The following is a 14,036-nucleotide window of genomic DNA, read 5'->3' as shown; positions in this document are numbered from 1 at the left end:
TACTGGCTGCGGGCGGCGGCGGGTTTTCGTCCGGCGGTGGCTGGACGCGTCCGGCCGCGGAGAGGAAGGTGGTTAGGGTTTCATCTGCGATTGTATACGGGAGGGGATGCATATATATAGCTAGAGGGAGCTAGGAGAGTCCAAATGAGGTGCGGTTTTCGCCCACACGATCGTAATCGAACGACCTACAGCATGGAAGAGCGTTTGGTGGGTTTTGGGCTGTTTAGAGAGGGGGTTTTGCTGCAACACACAGAAGGCATCTGCGGTTACCCGGTTAACCGTTGGAGTACCAAACGACCTCCAAATGGAACGAAACTTGACCGGTGGTCTACCGGTGGTATACCAAGGCCACTTGACAAGCCTCGGTCCATTCCAAGAATGTTTGACACCCGCTCACGAAAGAAAACAAGAGGGGTGCGCCGGAGGAGGTGGGAGCGCCGGATTGCAAAACGGACAACGGGGAAAATGCTCAGATGCATGAGACGAACACGTATGCAAATGCAATGCACATGATGACATGATATGAAATGCATGACATGACCAAAATGCAAAATGGAAAACAAAACCCGACCATGAAGGGAATATCATACACAAAGCCGAAAATGGCAAGAGTTGGAGTTACAAATATGGAAAGTTACATCCGGGGTGTTACAAGCACACCCACGAGCATGCAGTTAGGTATGAACATCAACACCTCATCTACCCAATTAGCGTCGGCTGTCGTGCTGGGTGATAGCGGAGGGGGTGAAGAAAAGTCTCCATTAGTCACTGGTGACGTCGCCATAGATGAGGATGAGGATGACGATGACACGCAACAGTATTTCAATACTGGCGCCTACTTAGGGTTTGAGCGTCATGAGTCGGTGCCTGAATTGCCGCCTCATCAGCCTCCGGTAGTAAAGAAGTCTAGGAAGAGACCGAGGAAAGGCAACAACAAAGCTGCTTCTATGATCCAGCCGCCTCAGCAGCCTTGGGTTCAAGACCGTATAGATATCCCCGGTGTGGCAAAATGGCATATCTCTCATGGAATTGCCACGGCAGATGTCCTGGTATCAGGACTTAGTCATGAGGCCAACGCATCTTTGTAGTAGCTTGAGAGGGGTTGAGCGGAATCGAGAGACGCAACACAAGACAAGGATTTAGACAGCTTCGGGCCCCGGGAAACATCATCCGGTAACAACCCTACATGTTGTTTGAGGCTAGGTCTCATTATCATCACGAGAGAGTCGCCGGTAAACCGGCTCTTTGTGTCTAGCCCTAGAGATTGTTTCTTCTTGCTTGTCCCTCTTTGGGGAGCCCTGCCCCTCCTTATATAAGTTAGAGGGGCGGGTTACATGTGGAGTCCTAGTAGGACTAGAACTAACCTATCTTTTCTTACAAGTTGAATACAAGTCCGGGTCTTGCTTCCTCGTAAAGGAAACATTCGTCATCCCTTTCTTATTAAGCCGGCCCACCATCACATGAACCGGCCTTCTGGGCCTTGGGCCTTGTCATCCGTCTGACCCGCCGTTGGGGTTATCAGGAAGTCACCAAATACTCGCCGGGTCTCTGTGAACCGCCAAGTCCGGCCGGGTCATACCGCGTGGTATATCCCCGACATTAGCCCCCAGTTTAATTTGGATTTATCCATGTTAAACAATCCTGTAAAATAAACACAAGAACAAACTTGATAGGTTGTGCTCCGGGTTAAATATTTTCCTGAACCGGCACCTGATCATCTTTAAGTCCTTGTCATTTCCTTGTTGATATGTATATGTCCATGATCTCATAGTAAATCTTCTTTAGCAGATATGTTTCAACTTTGTCAATACAAAAAATCCAGATACTTCTTTTGAAAAGTCCAGGTCAATGGGCCAGCTTCAGAGTCAATTTGCTGACATTGGTCTCTTGTAGAGAAATATTGTGAAGAATAATCCACTTGAGTCGGCTTTCAAAGCACCGGCTTAAGAAATATTGGTCTTGAAATACTCATCTGATATTCAGCTGGTTTAAAGATGTAGAACTTGACGGTTTAATATTACCAAAATAGTCGGTTTGTAAATATTGATGGCATCGAGTCATAATTGTTGCCGACGCCGGGTCATAATTGTTGCCGACGCCGGGTCATAATTGTTGATGACGCCGGGCTATGATTGTTGCAGACACCAGGTCATAATGATTGGTGACGCCGGGTCAATCTGATTTGCTCAAAAACTGAGAATTCGAAAGTATTTCTCCTTATATCCGTGTTACCTGTAGCCCCCAAGTGACGGGTTGTCATGCTTGCATCAACCTGGGACTTGTAATTGTCTTATGCTCACAAAACTTCAACCGGTGTAGCCTCCAAGGGCCGGGTCATTATGCAATAATGAGCAGGGACTTTGTAGATATAACCATGTAAATTTGAACAACAACGTGTAGCCCCCAAGGGCCGGCTCAGTTACCGAGCTGGGACTTTGTATATAATTCATTGATAATAACATCATATGATGTAATGTCCACCATGGGGCCTTGAATTGTTGACAGGAGCAATTGGTAGCCCCCAAGGGCCGGCTCATAAGCCTGCAGCGACTCGGGACTATTCTTTCCATTGTAGAATAAATCATATCCATTGATAAAATAATAGCCATTGTGCCAAAGCGACTTTGAATACCTCATCTGTCGATAAGTCAATCCGGAGTTTAAATACCCGGCGGCTCTTGGCCAATGGCGATTTAATACGCCTCCATTGTAAGCCGGAATTTGTACAACCCGGCGGCTTATAGCCTTTGAGAAAATCAAGAATTGATAATCATTTTGAAGCATCAATTTTAGTGATGAGCTTGTACTTAAACATTTATATAAGTCATAGTTCTGCAAATCCTGCACAGAGTTTAAACAACATACGCCCTGGCGACTTAATGTCAAAAGCCAGGGCGGGTAACTACCCAAATGTAGTCTTATCCTGCACACAAGTAGATCAAAGGAACCCTTGGCGGTTTACCGCAGGGCGGGTCATAATATCTTACACATGACCACTGATGTGTAAAAAAGGAGTCACAGATAAGCCTGTTATGAATCATAACTTTGAAACATAACTATAATATCATACTTGTGATATTGAATTTGCATTGTCAATTTATATGACCTGCATAATAAGGGTGATAACCCAATCTTTGATACGCGCATGATTCCAATGGCGCAATTCAAAACATACCGGCGGCTTAAAGTCCATAGCCAGGGCCGGTTTAAACATAATCATGTATAAACAATATCATACCTGTGATATTGAATTGTACTGTCGGCTTATGATACCTGTGCAGTAAGTGTGATAACCCAATCCTTAGAAGCCAATGCTTCCACATAGATGATGATTGTCATAAACCGGCGACTTATCATCGAAAATCAAGCCGGGTTAAAATAGAAACCACTCATATACACTTTAGATGTGTTCAAAAGAGCTTCAAATAAAATCCAAAAATTGTTTGCAAAAAGAGACTTCAAAAAATTTGAGGCTTCTGATTCGAATACGATCAGAAAACCGTCCCAAAGGGGTTAAGCTAAGATTCGAATACGATCATATAGCCCCCAGTGGCTTTGGCGTTGCCGATCAAGAGGGTACCGACAGCTATGTTCTCTTTGGTTCGAATACGACCTATGTTTGAACAGGAAGCCCCCAAATGACCTTGAGAGTTGTTTAACGACGCTGATTCGAATACGATCCATGTCGGTTCCCAAAAGGGGTTGAGCTATGATTCGAATACGATCAAGAAGCCCCCTAGTGAGCTCGGCAGTGTGCCGATCAAGAGGGTACCGACAGTTATGTTCTCTTTGGTTCGAATACGACCTATGTTTGAACAGGAAGCCCCCTAGTGATCATGAGAATATTTAACGACTCTGATTCAAATACGATCAGGGTCACACCAAAAGGGTTAAGCTAAATTCGAATACGATCAGCTCCCAATGGTCATTAAAGCAGGGTACCTATTTTTGGGTTGTGCTTTGTAACAGACTCTTTTTGGTCCCTTTAATTTTTCCTGAGAACTCGAACTTTTGCGAGAGATAAATTCTTTTTGATCCGGAAAAACCGGATATTGAGAGTTTCAAAGCTTTGTGATAAATAAATTTACCTTGAACCGGATATTTAAAAGCTTCAGTGCTTTGTGGGAGATGTCAAGTCTCTTGAGCCGGATCTAAACCGGAATCCTTCTTCTTAATCCGGAAATTTTCTGACGGCCTTTAAACTTTTTACCAATATGGCGGTAGCCTCCGGGACCGGGTTATTTTTCCCTCCAATGACCCGGAGTTCTTGAATGCATTGAAACCGACCAATGCTGCCGAGTCATATCATTGTAGCCCCCGAGTCTCAAGACGACTCGAGGAGTTGGCTTTGAGATTCTCCATATTGACCATAGCATAAGGTATATATCATTGGTGTTGATAGCGCGATGTGAATCCACAGAAGGTTGAGGTGACTGCGGCGGGTTATAAATGATCCCATTGAGCCATCCAGTGCAGACGGCGGCTGATAAGACATGATAACTTGCCTCCAATTTGTTGGAAGAAAACCGGGCTACCCAAGCAGTGACTTGCTCATACTCAATAAACAGCTCATGCAGACAGGTGCGGCCCGGTGTGTTGATGTAGGCCAGGCCGCGAGAGACGGACGGTAAAGACAACCGCAACATCTGAGGCGGCACAGACAGATGAACCGGCCGTGGCGTTGTAAACCGGTGCGGACGGGCAAGTCGTCCTCCTTGTTGTAAGCCGGCGTGGTCGCAGAGATGGCCACGGCGTTGTAAACCAGTGCGGTCGCGAGAGACGGCCACGGCGTTGTAAGCCGGTGCGGTCGCGAGAGACGGCCACGGCGTTGTAAGCCGGTGCGGGAGTCCGTTGAGTAACGACGACCACCTGTGCCAAAAGATGTTGGCGTGCCTCCATCTCCGCGGTACAATGTCACTTTTTGTCATAAATAATTGCCCTGCATAAACAATATTGCAGACCAAGGCAAAGATAAACTTGTTCTTTAACAAAAACAATATGTGTTAATAAAACAAACTTGGATGAATATCACCTGATTCGCCCGGACAACAGATGAGTCGGCCGCGGCGCTGCAAGCCGGCGCGGACGGGCGAGTTAATGTAAACCGGGCCACAGAGGATGGTGACTTTGCGCACGTTCATTCACCGGGCAGTATGACACGGACGAAACCCCGGTGCAGAACATTGCCATCGCTCGCTCCATCCCAACAATATAACACCTCATTCGCAATGAACAATTGTCCTGCATCAAAAAGTATTGCAAGCCAAAGTATTTGTTCTTTTAAAGAAAGCAATATGTAATATAAAAACATATTGGATGGATTTCACCTGATGTGCCAGGCCGGAAATAATCCGCCATGAAATTGATGATCGCTATGCGAGGTTGAAGTCGCTCATGGGTGAACCGGCCGCGGTGTTGGAAAAACATCACGGACACGGGTGAGTCGGCCGCGACGTTTGTAAGCCGGCGCGGACAGCGAGTCGGCCACGGCGTTGTAAGCTGGCGCGGACGCGTGAACCGGCCGCAAGGGCGAACGGGTGAATCGTCCATGGCGTTTGTAAGGCGGCGCGGACGGGTGAGTCGGCCGGTGTGTTGATGCAATCTGGACCGCGACTCACATATCTGTGAGGCTGCGCGGCACAGCCGAATGCGCATCTATGGTGTAATGGCGGAAATAATTGTCCTGATGTATCCGGACGACAGCTCTGTACGCCGACCCTGTCTCCAGGTCCTCTTGACCATCAAATTAATACGGAGAAGCTCCAAGGCAGGAGATCGACCCGGCGGCGACTCAACAGTGGAACAAGCCGGCTCGATGCCGCGAGAAGCAGCAGTGGCCAGACGGCGCGGGGCAGAGCCGCTGCTGTGGGCCGAACAGAGTGCAAAGACCGCAGATACTTGCGGAGGCCGCGGGCGGCTCGCGGCTCACAGTCACGTCGGGTCAATGGAGTAGGGGGCGGCTCAGACGCGGCGATAGCGACTGATGGACCGGCAGCAGTCAGCATGCGAGCGACAGGCTGGTGAAATCAGAAGTGACGCTGACGAGGGGAAAACCGCAGCGGCGGCTGAAGGCAGGCGTCCTTGCTTTTGTTCTGTTCGGATGCAATCATGTGGACTGGATGGTTGATGCGTGTGCTTGTGACCAGACATTAAATTTGCACTGTACGATGTCCAAATAACCATGCATTGAGAGTCTGCGTGCCTAATCCATATGCCAGGTGGTAGCACTACTAGCTCATGGCAATGTTTTATTCTTTTCCTTGGGCCCAGAGCTCTTTCCCATCGGGAATCTTTGCCACAGATTGATTTCTCCTTTTTTACGCTAGTCTAATCCGGACCGTTTTCGATTCCGGTAGCGAGCAGCAAACCAATCAGTCAAATATCCTGTAATTTGCTACTACAACGCTCGATTTCCTCGGGACTTGCCTTGCTTTGGTTGATGTTGTAGCAATGTACGACGGCTATCCGGATCAGCGATCCAATGGAAAACCAAAACTTCTGTGGATTTTTAGACAGCTCAATCACGCTTTAATTTTACAGTAACGCACCAGAATCAATCTGCCTTACGGGTCATGTGCGACGGCGCGCACGGATCCATAATCTCTTGATCGCGATCTTCCATCTGCTGTTCCAAAGATTGACCACAATTTTGACCATAAAAACGATGATTTTGTCAGGCCTGCCTGAGACTTGTCGAGTACCGGTTCTTCTTTACCCGGCTAACCACGGACTTCTCGATCCTTGAGAAAAAGATCCCTCCAAGAACTCATCACCACCGTGCGCCCTGCCCCACGGTGGGCGCCAACTGTCGTGGAATTGTCACGGCAGATGTCCTAGTATCAGGACTTAGTCGTGAGGCCAACACATCTTTGTAGTAGCTTGAGAGGGGTTGAGCGGAATCGAGAGATGCAACACAAGACAAGGATTTAGACAGCTTCGGGCCCCGGGAAACATCATCCGGTAACAACCCTACATGTTGTTTGAGGCTAGGTCTCATTATCATCACGAGAGAGTCGCCGGTAAACCGGCTCTTTGTGTCTAGCCCTAGAGATTGTTTCTTCTTGCTTGTCCCTCTTTGGGGAGCCCTGCCCCTCCTTATATAAGTTAGAGGGGCGGGTTACATGTGGAGTCCTAGTAGGACTAGAACTAACCTATCTTTTCTTACAAGTTGAATACAAGTCCGGGTCTTGCTTCCTCGTAAAGGAAACATTCGTCATCCCTTTCTTATTAAGCCGGCCCACCATCACATGAACCGGCCTTCTGGGCCTTGGGCCTTGTCATCCGTCTGACCCGCCGTTGGGGTTATCAGGAAGTCACCAAATACTCGCCGGGTCTCTGTGAACCGCCAAGTCCGGCCGGGTCATACTTCCGGCCGGGTCATACCGCGTGGTATATCCCCGACAATATCCCTGGTCAACCAATCCTACATGAAGCAGTGCTAGGGGCCAGATTCGGCGATCTAAGGAGACTTCATGACGATGTGTTGCGGATAGAGAAAGGCCTCATCGCCTCGAAAGATCCAGGATACCCACTCTACGTGGCTAACGTTCCACGGCAATTGTCGTACGTCGACACATTCCCCGCGGAGAAGTTCTTCCTTCGATTCGATTACATATTCGACATGTTTCACGTGAAGAAGCTGGATTTTACGTTTGTCCGCCTTTATGCCTTGCACATGAACTACCTCATCGGGGTTGAGCAGATACCTCATATCTGTGTCGCTAACCCGTACTTCATGCACGAGGCCTTCTTGGGAGTCTGCGCAAAGCACCGTGAATACACGAGGGAATACATCTTCAATTTCATGCTCGCCAATAAGGACAAGGAGGCGATTCTCGTGCCTTATCATGCCCTGTAAGTCATCCACGCGGATATCCTTCCTTCGATTTCAATCATTCATTTGCACGATGGAGGCTAATTAATTTGAGGTGTGCTTATTTTGCGCAGCGGCGGGCGCGCCGTCCTCATCATCCTCTACCCCTGATACTCCCACGCTCTTTACTTGGACTCGTCGAAGAACATTAACAAAAAGGATTACACCCACATCAAGTCTGTTCTCGACAGTGCTATGTTTTACTATGACGCACGGGGTGGAGAGGTCAAGGACAAGAAGAGAAGGGACGGGAGGCCCGCCTTCGGCCATAAGACCGACTTCTGCTGCATCCAGCAACCGAGTGATTCTCTTAATGATGGATTCTATGTCCTACAGCACATGCTGGAGTACAGACGGGATCACCAGAACCTTCGCATGTCACCTAGATCCGGTGATGCCCATATTCTGCAATGGGCAAAGAACTTAGGAGATATCGAGGATCATCGACTTCGAGCTGAGTTCTATCACATCCAGCGCGAACTTGCCCAAATCATCATGAAGGAGGTCGTCGAAAAAACAGGGATGTTCTACGAAGAAGGACAAATGTCGCGGGAAGACGTCTGAACACGCGTAGCCGCTCAGCGTCTGGACCTGAAGCCTTTCACTAAGCTCGGGGACTATCTCCCTGACTTGGATGGATGGAACTACATGTTGGAGTGATTGTCGATATACGACAATGTGTCTGTTTAGTCCATACTTTCTGTATGACGAAACTTTGAGTTATGCACGACGAAACTTTATTTGTGATGTAATTAAACCGTCCTCCTCGACTAGCAACGATCACTCTAGTTAGGGCATTTTGGGTACGATCAACTTTGTTATTTATGCTTATGATATGTTGCTTCTATTTTTGCTAGTCTGTCTCTTTCTGTTGCTCAACTATATATGTTGCATATCATCGACTCATGTGATGATGCAGGTGCATAGATCATCGATGGCGAAGAAGTGCTACGCCAGGAGTATATATACGACGAGTGGCCGGAGTGTCAGGCCCAGGTGTACCGGTTTCCGGTTTCCGAGCGACAGGCAGTAGTTAGTTTAGGTTCACGCTAATGCGAGAGAGGGATACGAACTCATGTACTGCATAGTTCCGCTCTCACTCAAAGTGATAGCTCTTCTCGTGTATATCATTGTTTAGATGGATGACGATGTAGTTGCAAGTAATCGAGACTTGTATTGCTATTTTCGAGATGATGACGAGAGACCACTTTGTGTTGGATGATGATTATGATGATGACATGATTTGATGAGACTATTTGTATGTATATGCTATGATTACATTTGTATATGTATGATATGCTAAAGATTATTGTATAAAGCCTATTCAAATACAAAACAAATATGTAGGAAAAAAATCAGAAACTAATAAAACTAGCAGTAGCGAGGGGAGCAAAGTTAGCAGCAGCGCTCCCTCCCTTACCAGTAGCGCTTCCTGCTAAAAAGCACTGCAGATATTAGCAGCAGCACTCTGCACTAAAGCGCGCTCCTGCTAGCCATGCATAGCAGTAGCATGGGATGACAGGTGCTACTGCTACACGTTAGCTGTAGTGCCTTATCAGTAGCGCGTCATCCCGCGCTACTAATAGGTAAAATACCCGCGCTACTGCTAGGGTTTTCCCTAGTAGTGGCAGGTTGGGCATTCATGACCTTGAGGTTAAGAATAGGGCCTTCATCGACAAATGGTTGTTTAAATTACTAACGGAAGATGGTGTATGGTAAACCCTCCTAAGGAGGAAATATGTAGGTTTCAAGAGGGTATCTCAAGTATATTGGAAGCCTCGGGATTCTCACTTTTGGGAGGGTCTAATGGATGCAAAGAAATATTTCTTCTGCTATGGATCCTTCTCGATTAAGGACGACTCAGAAATTAGATTCTCGGAGGATAAGTGGCTAGGAAATGCCACACTCCAGGAACAATATCTGGCTCTATAAAACATTGTGCATCACAAGGGTGATACTATCGCCACGGTAATGGGATCATTTTCGCCAAATGTGACATTCGAAAGACATTTAATTGGACCCAGACTCCAATTGTGGAACATCCTGCTCCAGCGGTTGTCCATAATGCAGTTGTCAGATGGGTCCGATGTATTTCATTGGAACCTACATGGGAATGGACAGTTCTCAGTGGAGTCTATGTATAGAGCTTTACTCTAGTCTGATGTGCCAGTTAATAATAACAAGAAGATCTGGAAGATGAAGATACCTCTTAAGAATAAAATCTTTGCATGGTATCTTTGTCGTGAAGCCATTCTGACTAAAGATAACCTTATTTATGAGGAATTGACATGGAAGTACGTGCTACTTATGGGATTTCCCTAGAGAGGAACACTAGTAGAAAAAGGCCCATTTGTCCCGGTTCCAGAGGGCCTTTAGTCCCGGTTCTGGAACCGGGACTAAAGGGTCGGTACTAAATGCCCCCCCTTTAGTCCCGGTTCTGTTACGAACCGGGACTAAAGGCCCTCCATGTGGCCGCTGTTTGGAGCTCCACCTTTAGTCCCGGTTGGTAAGGAAATTTTACGATTTTTTTGAATTTTTTTGACTTTTTTCCCGATTTTCAAATTTTTGAATTATTTTACAATTTAATCTCTAATCACCCCTCATTACTTCTCAATTTAACCTCTAATCTCTAATCACCCCTCATCATTCCAAATCATCTAACTTCCCGGCCGGTCACCCATCCTCTCACTACTCCAGCCTGAGCACGTTTAACTTCCGGGTTCTATTCCCCCTCGTTTCCAAGTCTGCACTTGTTGTTTTCCTGACAATAGTAAGATGCCAATCCTATTAACCCTCAGGAGTTTAGCTTGAGCATGAAGTCACACGTTTCACTGTTTGAGTTTGAAAATATTATTCTAAAAAACAATTATTATTTACTAACACTAATATTTCTTGAATAAGTAGTTTGACCATTGTTTGACCATAGTTTGACCACGGTTTGACCAGATTTGACCAAAAGTCAAGAAAAATTGAAATGATTATTTAGTAAAACTAATATTCTTGAATAATTATTTAGTAACACTAATACTTCTTGAATAAGTAGTTTGACCATAGTTTAACCAGATTTAACCAAAATTCGAAAAAACTAAAATTTGAGCATAACTTTTTTTCCTTTTAGAATTTGAGGATTCTAGAAATTTGCAAACAGGCCTACGGCTATCAAAATCGGATGCGGATTTTCGTGCTGAATATTTTGATATATTATACGGTTTTTTCCGACATCGTATGCAAAAGTTATAGCCGTCTTACTTTTTCATAACACTTTGTTGCAAAACATATCCAAATTTAAGTTTTTAAATTTTTCTAACTAGTACTTGTAGTAATATAACTACATCTCGAAGGATTTTATTTTTTGAAGTTTTTATCATTTTCTTTTTTTTTTAAAACTGAAATGGTGATACACCAGGGGGTAGAATTTGAGACATGAACCCCTTTCGTCCCGGTTTGAGACACGAACCGGGACTAAAGGGCATCGCACCCTTTAGTCCCGGTTCGTGTCTCAAACCGGGACTAAAGGTCTAATCTTTAGTCCCGGTTTGAGATACGAACCGAGACTAAAGGGCATCGCACCCTTTAGTCCTGGTTCATGTCTAAAACCGGGACTAAAGGTCTCATTTAAATCGGGACTAATGCCTTTAGCCGCTCGAACCGGGACTAATGCTCACATTAGTCCCGGTTCGTAATGCAACCGGGACTAATGTGTATATTGAGATGTGACCAAAGCCCTGTTTTCTACTAGTGGAAGGGTGAAGTAATATAGTAGCAGATAGTGTTTCCCTCGGTAAAGAACCAAGGTTTATCGAACCAAATAGGAGATCCACACAAACGACCTTTAGCAGTACCTACACACACAAGAACAAATACTTGCACCCAACGCGGACAAGATGGTTGTTAATCCCCTTGTACTCATTAATTGCAAAGACTAAATCTAATAGTGGGAGATATATAAGTTGGAAAGTGAAATAAAATAAAAGGAATTAAATGGCAGCAATATTTTTAGGGTTTTTGTAATACGATTTGGATAGATAGACCAGGGGTCCATAGTTTCAGTAGAGGCATCTCTCTCAAGAATATAGAAAACAGTGGGTACACAAATTACTGTTGGGCAATTGATAGAAAAAAACCTATAGTTATTATCTTATTCATGGCATGATCAGTACATAGGCATTACGCCTGTGACAAGTAGACCGAAACGATCGTGCATCTACTATTATTACTCCACCCCTCGACCGCTATCCAACATGCATCTTAAGGTATTAAGTTCATAACAAGCAGAGTAACGTTTGTAGCATGATGACATAATGTAGACAGAATAAGACCAATCAATATGATCAAACCCCATCGTTTTACCCTTAGTAGCAACAATACAAATAAGTGCCTCGCTACCCCTTCTGTCACTAGGTGAGAACACCACAAGATTGAACCTACCACAAAGCACCTCTCCCACGGAAGATAAATCAATCTAGTTGGCCAAACCAAATGGATAGATCAGAGAGATATACAAAGTTATAACAATTACACATAATAAAGTTCAAAAATAACTCAATTACTTTCAATGAACAATATGATCATAAACCCACAATTCATCTGATACTAACAAACGCACAGCAAAAGAAAATTACATCTAATAGATCTCTGAGGAGAACATTGTATTGAAGGTCAGAGAGAGAGAGAGAGAGAGAGAGAGAGAGAGAGATAGATAGATAGATAGATAGATAGATAGATAGATAGATAGATAGATAGATAGATAGATAGATAGATAGATAGATAGATAGATAGATAGATAGATAGATAGATAGATAGATAGATAGATAGATAGAGAGAAAGCCATCTAGCTACTAGCTCTGGACCCGTAGGTCCTGTGGGAACTATTCACACATCATCGGAGGAGCAGCAATGTTGATGTACAAGCCGCCCGTGATCGATTCCCCCTCAGGCATAGTACCAGCGGAGGCCTCCAGATGGGATCGCGGAAAAACAGAGACTTGCGGCGGCAAAATAATGTTTTGGGTCTCGCTCTGAAGGTTTCAGAATATTTGGGAATTTATAGCGCTGGAATTAGGTTAGATGGTGCCACGAGGGGCCCACAAGACAACAGGGTGTGCCCTGATGCCTTTTCGCTCCTCGTCTGACTTCTGGTTCTCCCCCAAAGCTTCTAGGGTCCTCTTGGTCCAGAAAAAATTGTCTAAAAGTTTTGTCGTGTTTGGACTCCGTTTGGTAGGGAGTTTCTGTAAAACAAAAAATAAGCGAAAAACAACAACTGGCACTAGGCATTGAATTAATAGGTTAGTTCCTGAAAATGATATAAAATTGCATAAAAAGCATATAAGATTGGTAATATAATAGCATGAAATAATAAAAATTGTAGATAAGTCGAAGACGTATCAGTACGCAATGTGTCTTTTGTCACCATGATGAGACAATAAAACATTTATTCTTCCAATGCACATTGGCTCGTTCTATATGGTCAGTGATCCAAATAGCTTCTGCCTTGTATCCCCCTTGTAGTGTTTCTAATGTATTTGACAACTAGTTACATGGGATTGGTTACAAGTTTAGAACTCTTCTTAGGGTGGGAGCGCTTGCCATTATTTGGTCGCTTTTGGCTATGTAAAAATGATACGATTTTTAACGATAAAAGTAGAGTCAATTACACCACTGGTACCACAACTTGGCACGAAAAGTTAGTTTAGTGCTAATACTTGCGACATACATTGAACTGGTGTTATAACTTGGCTTTGGCGTGCATATACGGTGCAAATCACGTTTCTATACGAAGGGTCCTGATGAGGCACGCCAACATGGCATAGGGCCCGTTGTCAACGTCTGGACGGCAAAGTGGACATGTGGCCTGCTATTTTGCAAAATAAACCTCAGGACTACATCACGCCTGGTGCACCCTGGGCGTCCAAGGAGGGGGCAGTTGAAGCTCCTACCGAGGTGGTGCTGCCGGGTGTGAAGGCCCCGGCTGCTTCTGTTGCAGTTGCGCCTTCTATGGATGATCAGGTCTAGGTTCCAGGAGAGGTGCAGACCGGCGACACCAACCTTGCTGCACCTTCTGGGCTGCTGCCGGGGGGCGGTGGTGGGTCCAATGCTGGCGGCCCATGGAGGACAGTGTCTTTGCGTCGACGCAAAGGGCGTGGAGACCATTTGGGGTTGCTGG

The sequence above is a fragment of the Triticum aestivum genome, chromosome 7D (genome assembly GCF_018294505.1).
Source record: "Triticum aestivum cultivar Chinese Spring chromosome 7D, IWGSC CS RefSeq v2.1, whole genome shotgun sequence".
In the NCBI taxonomy this organism is placed as follows: Eukaryota; Viridiplantae; Streptophyta; class Magnoliopsida; order Poales; family Poaceae; genus Triticum; species Triticum aestivum.
This window is presented reverse-complemented; position numbering follows the sequence as displayed.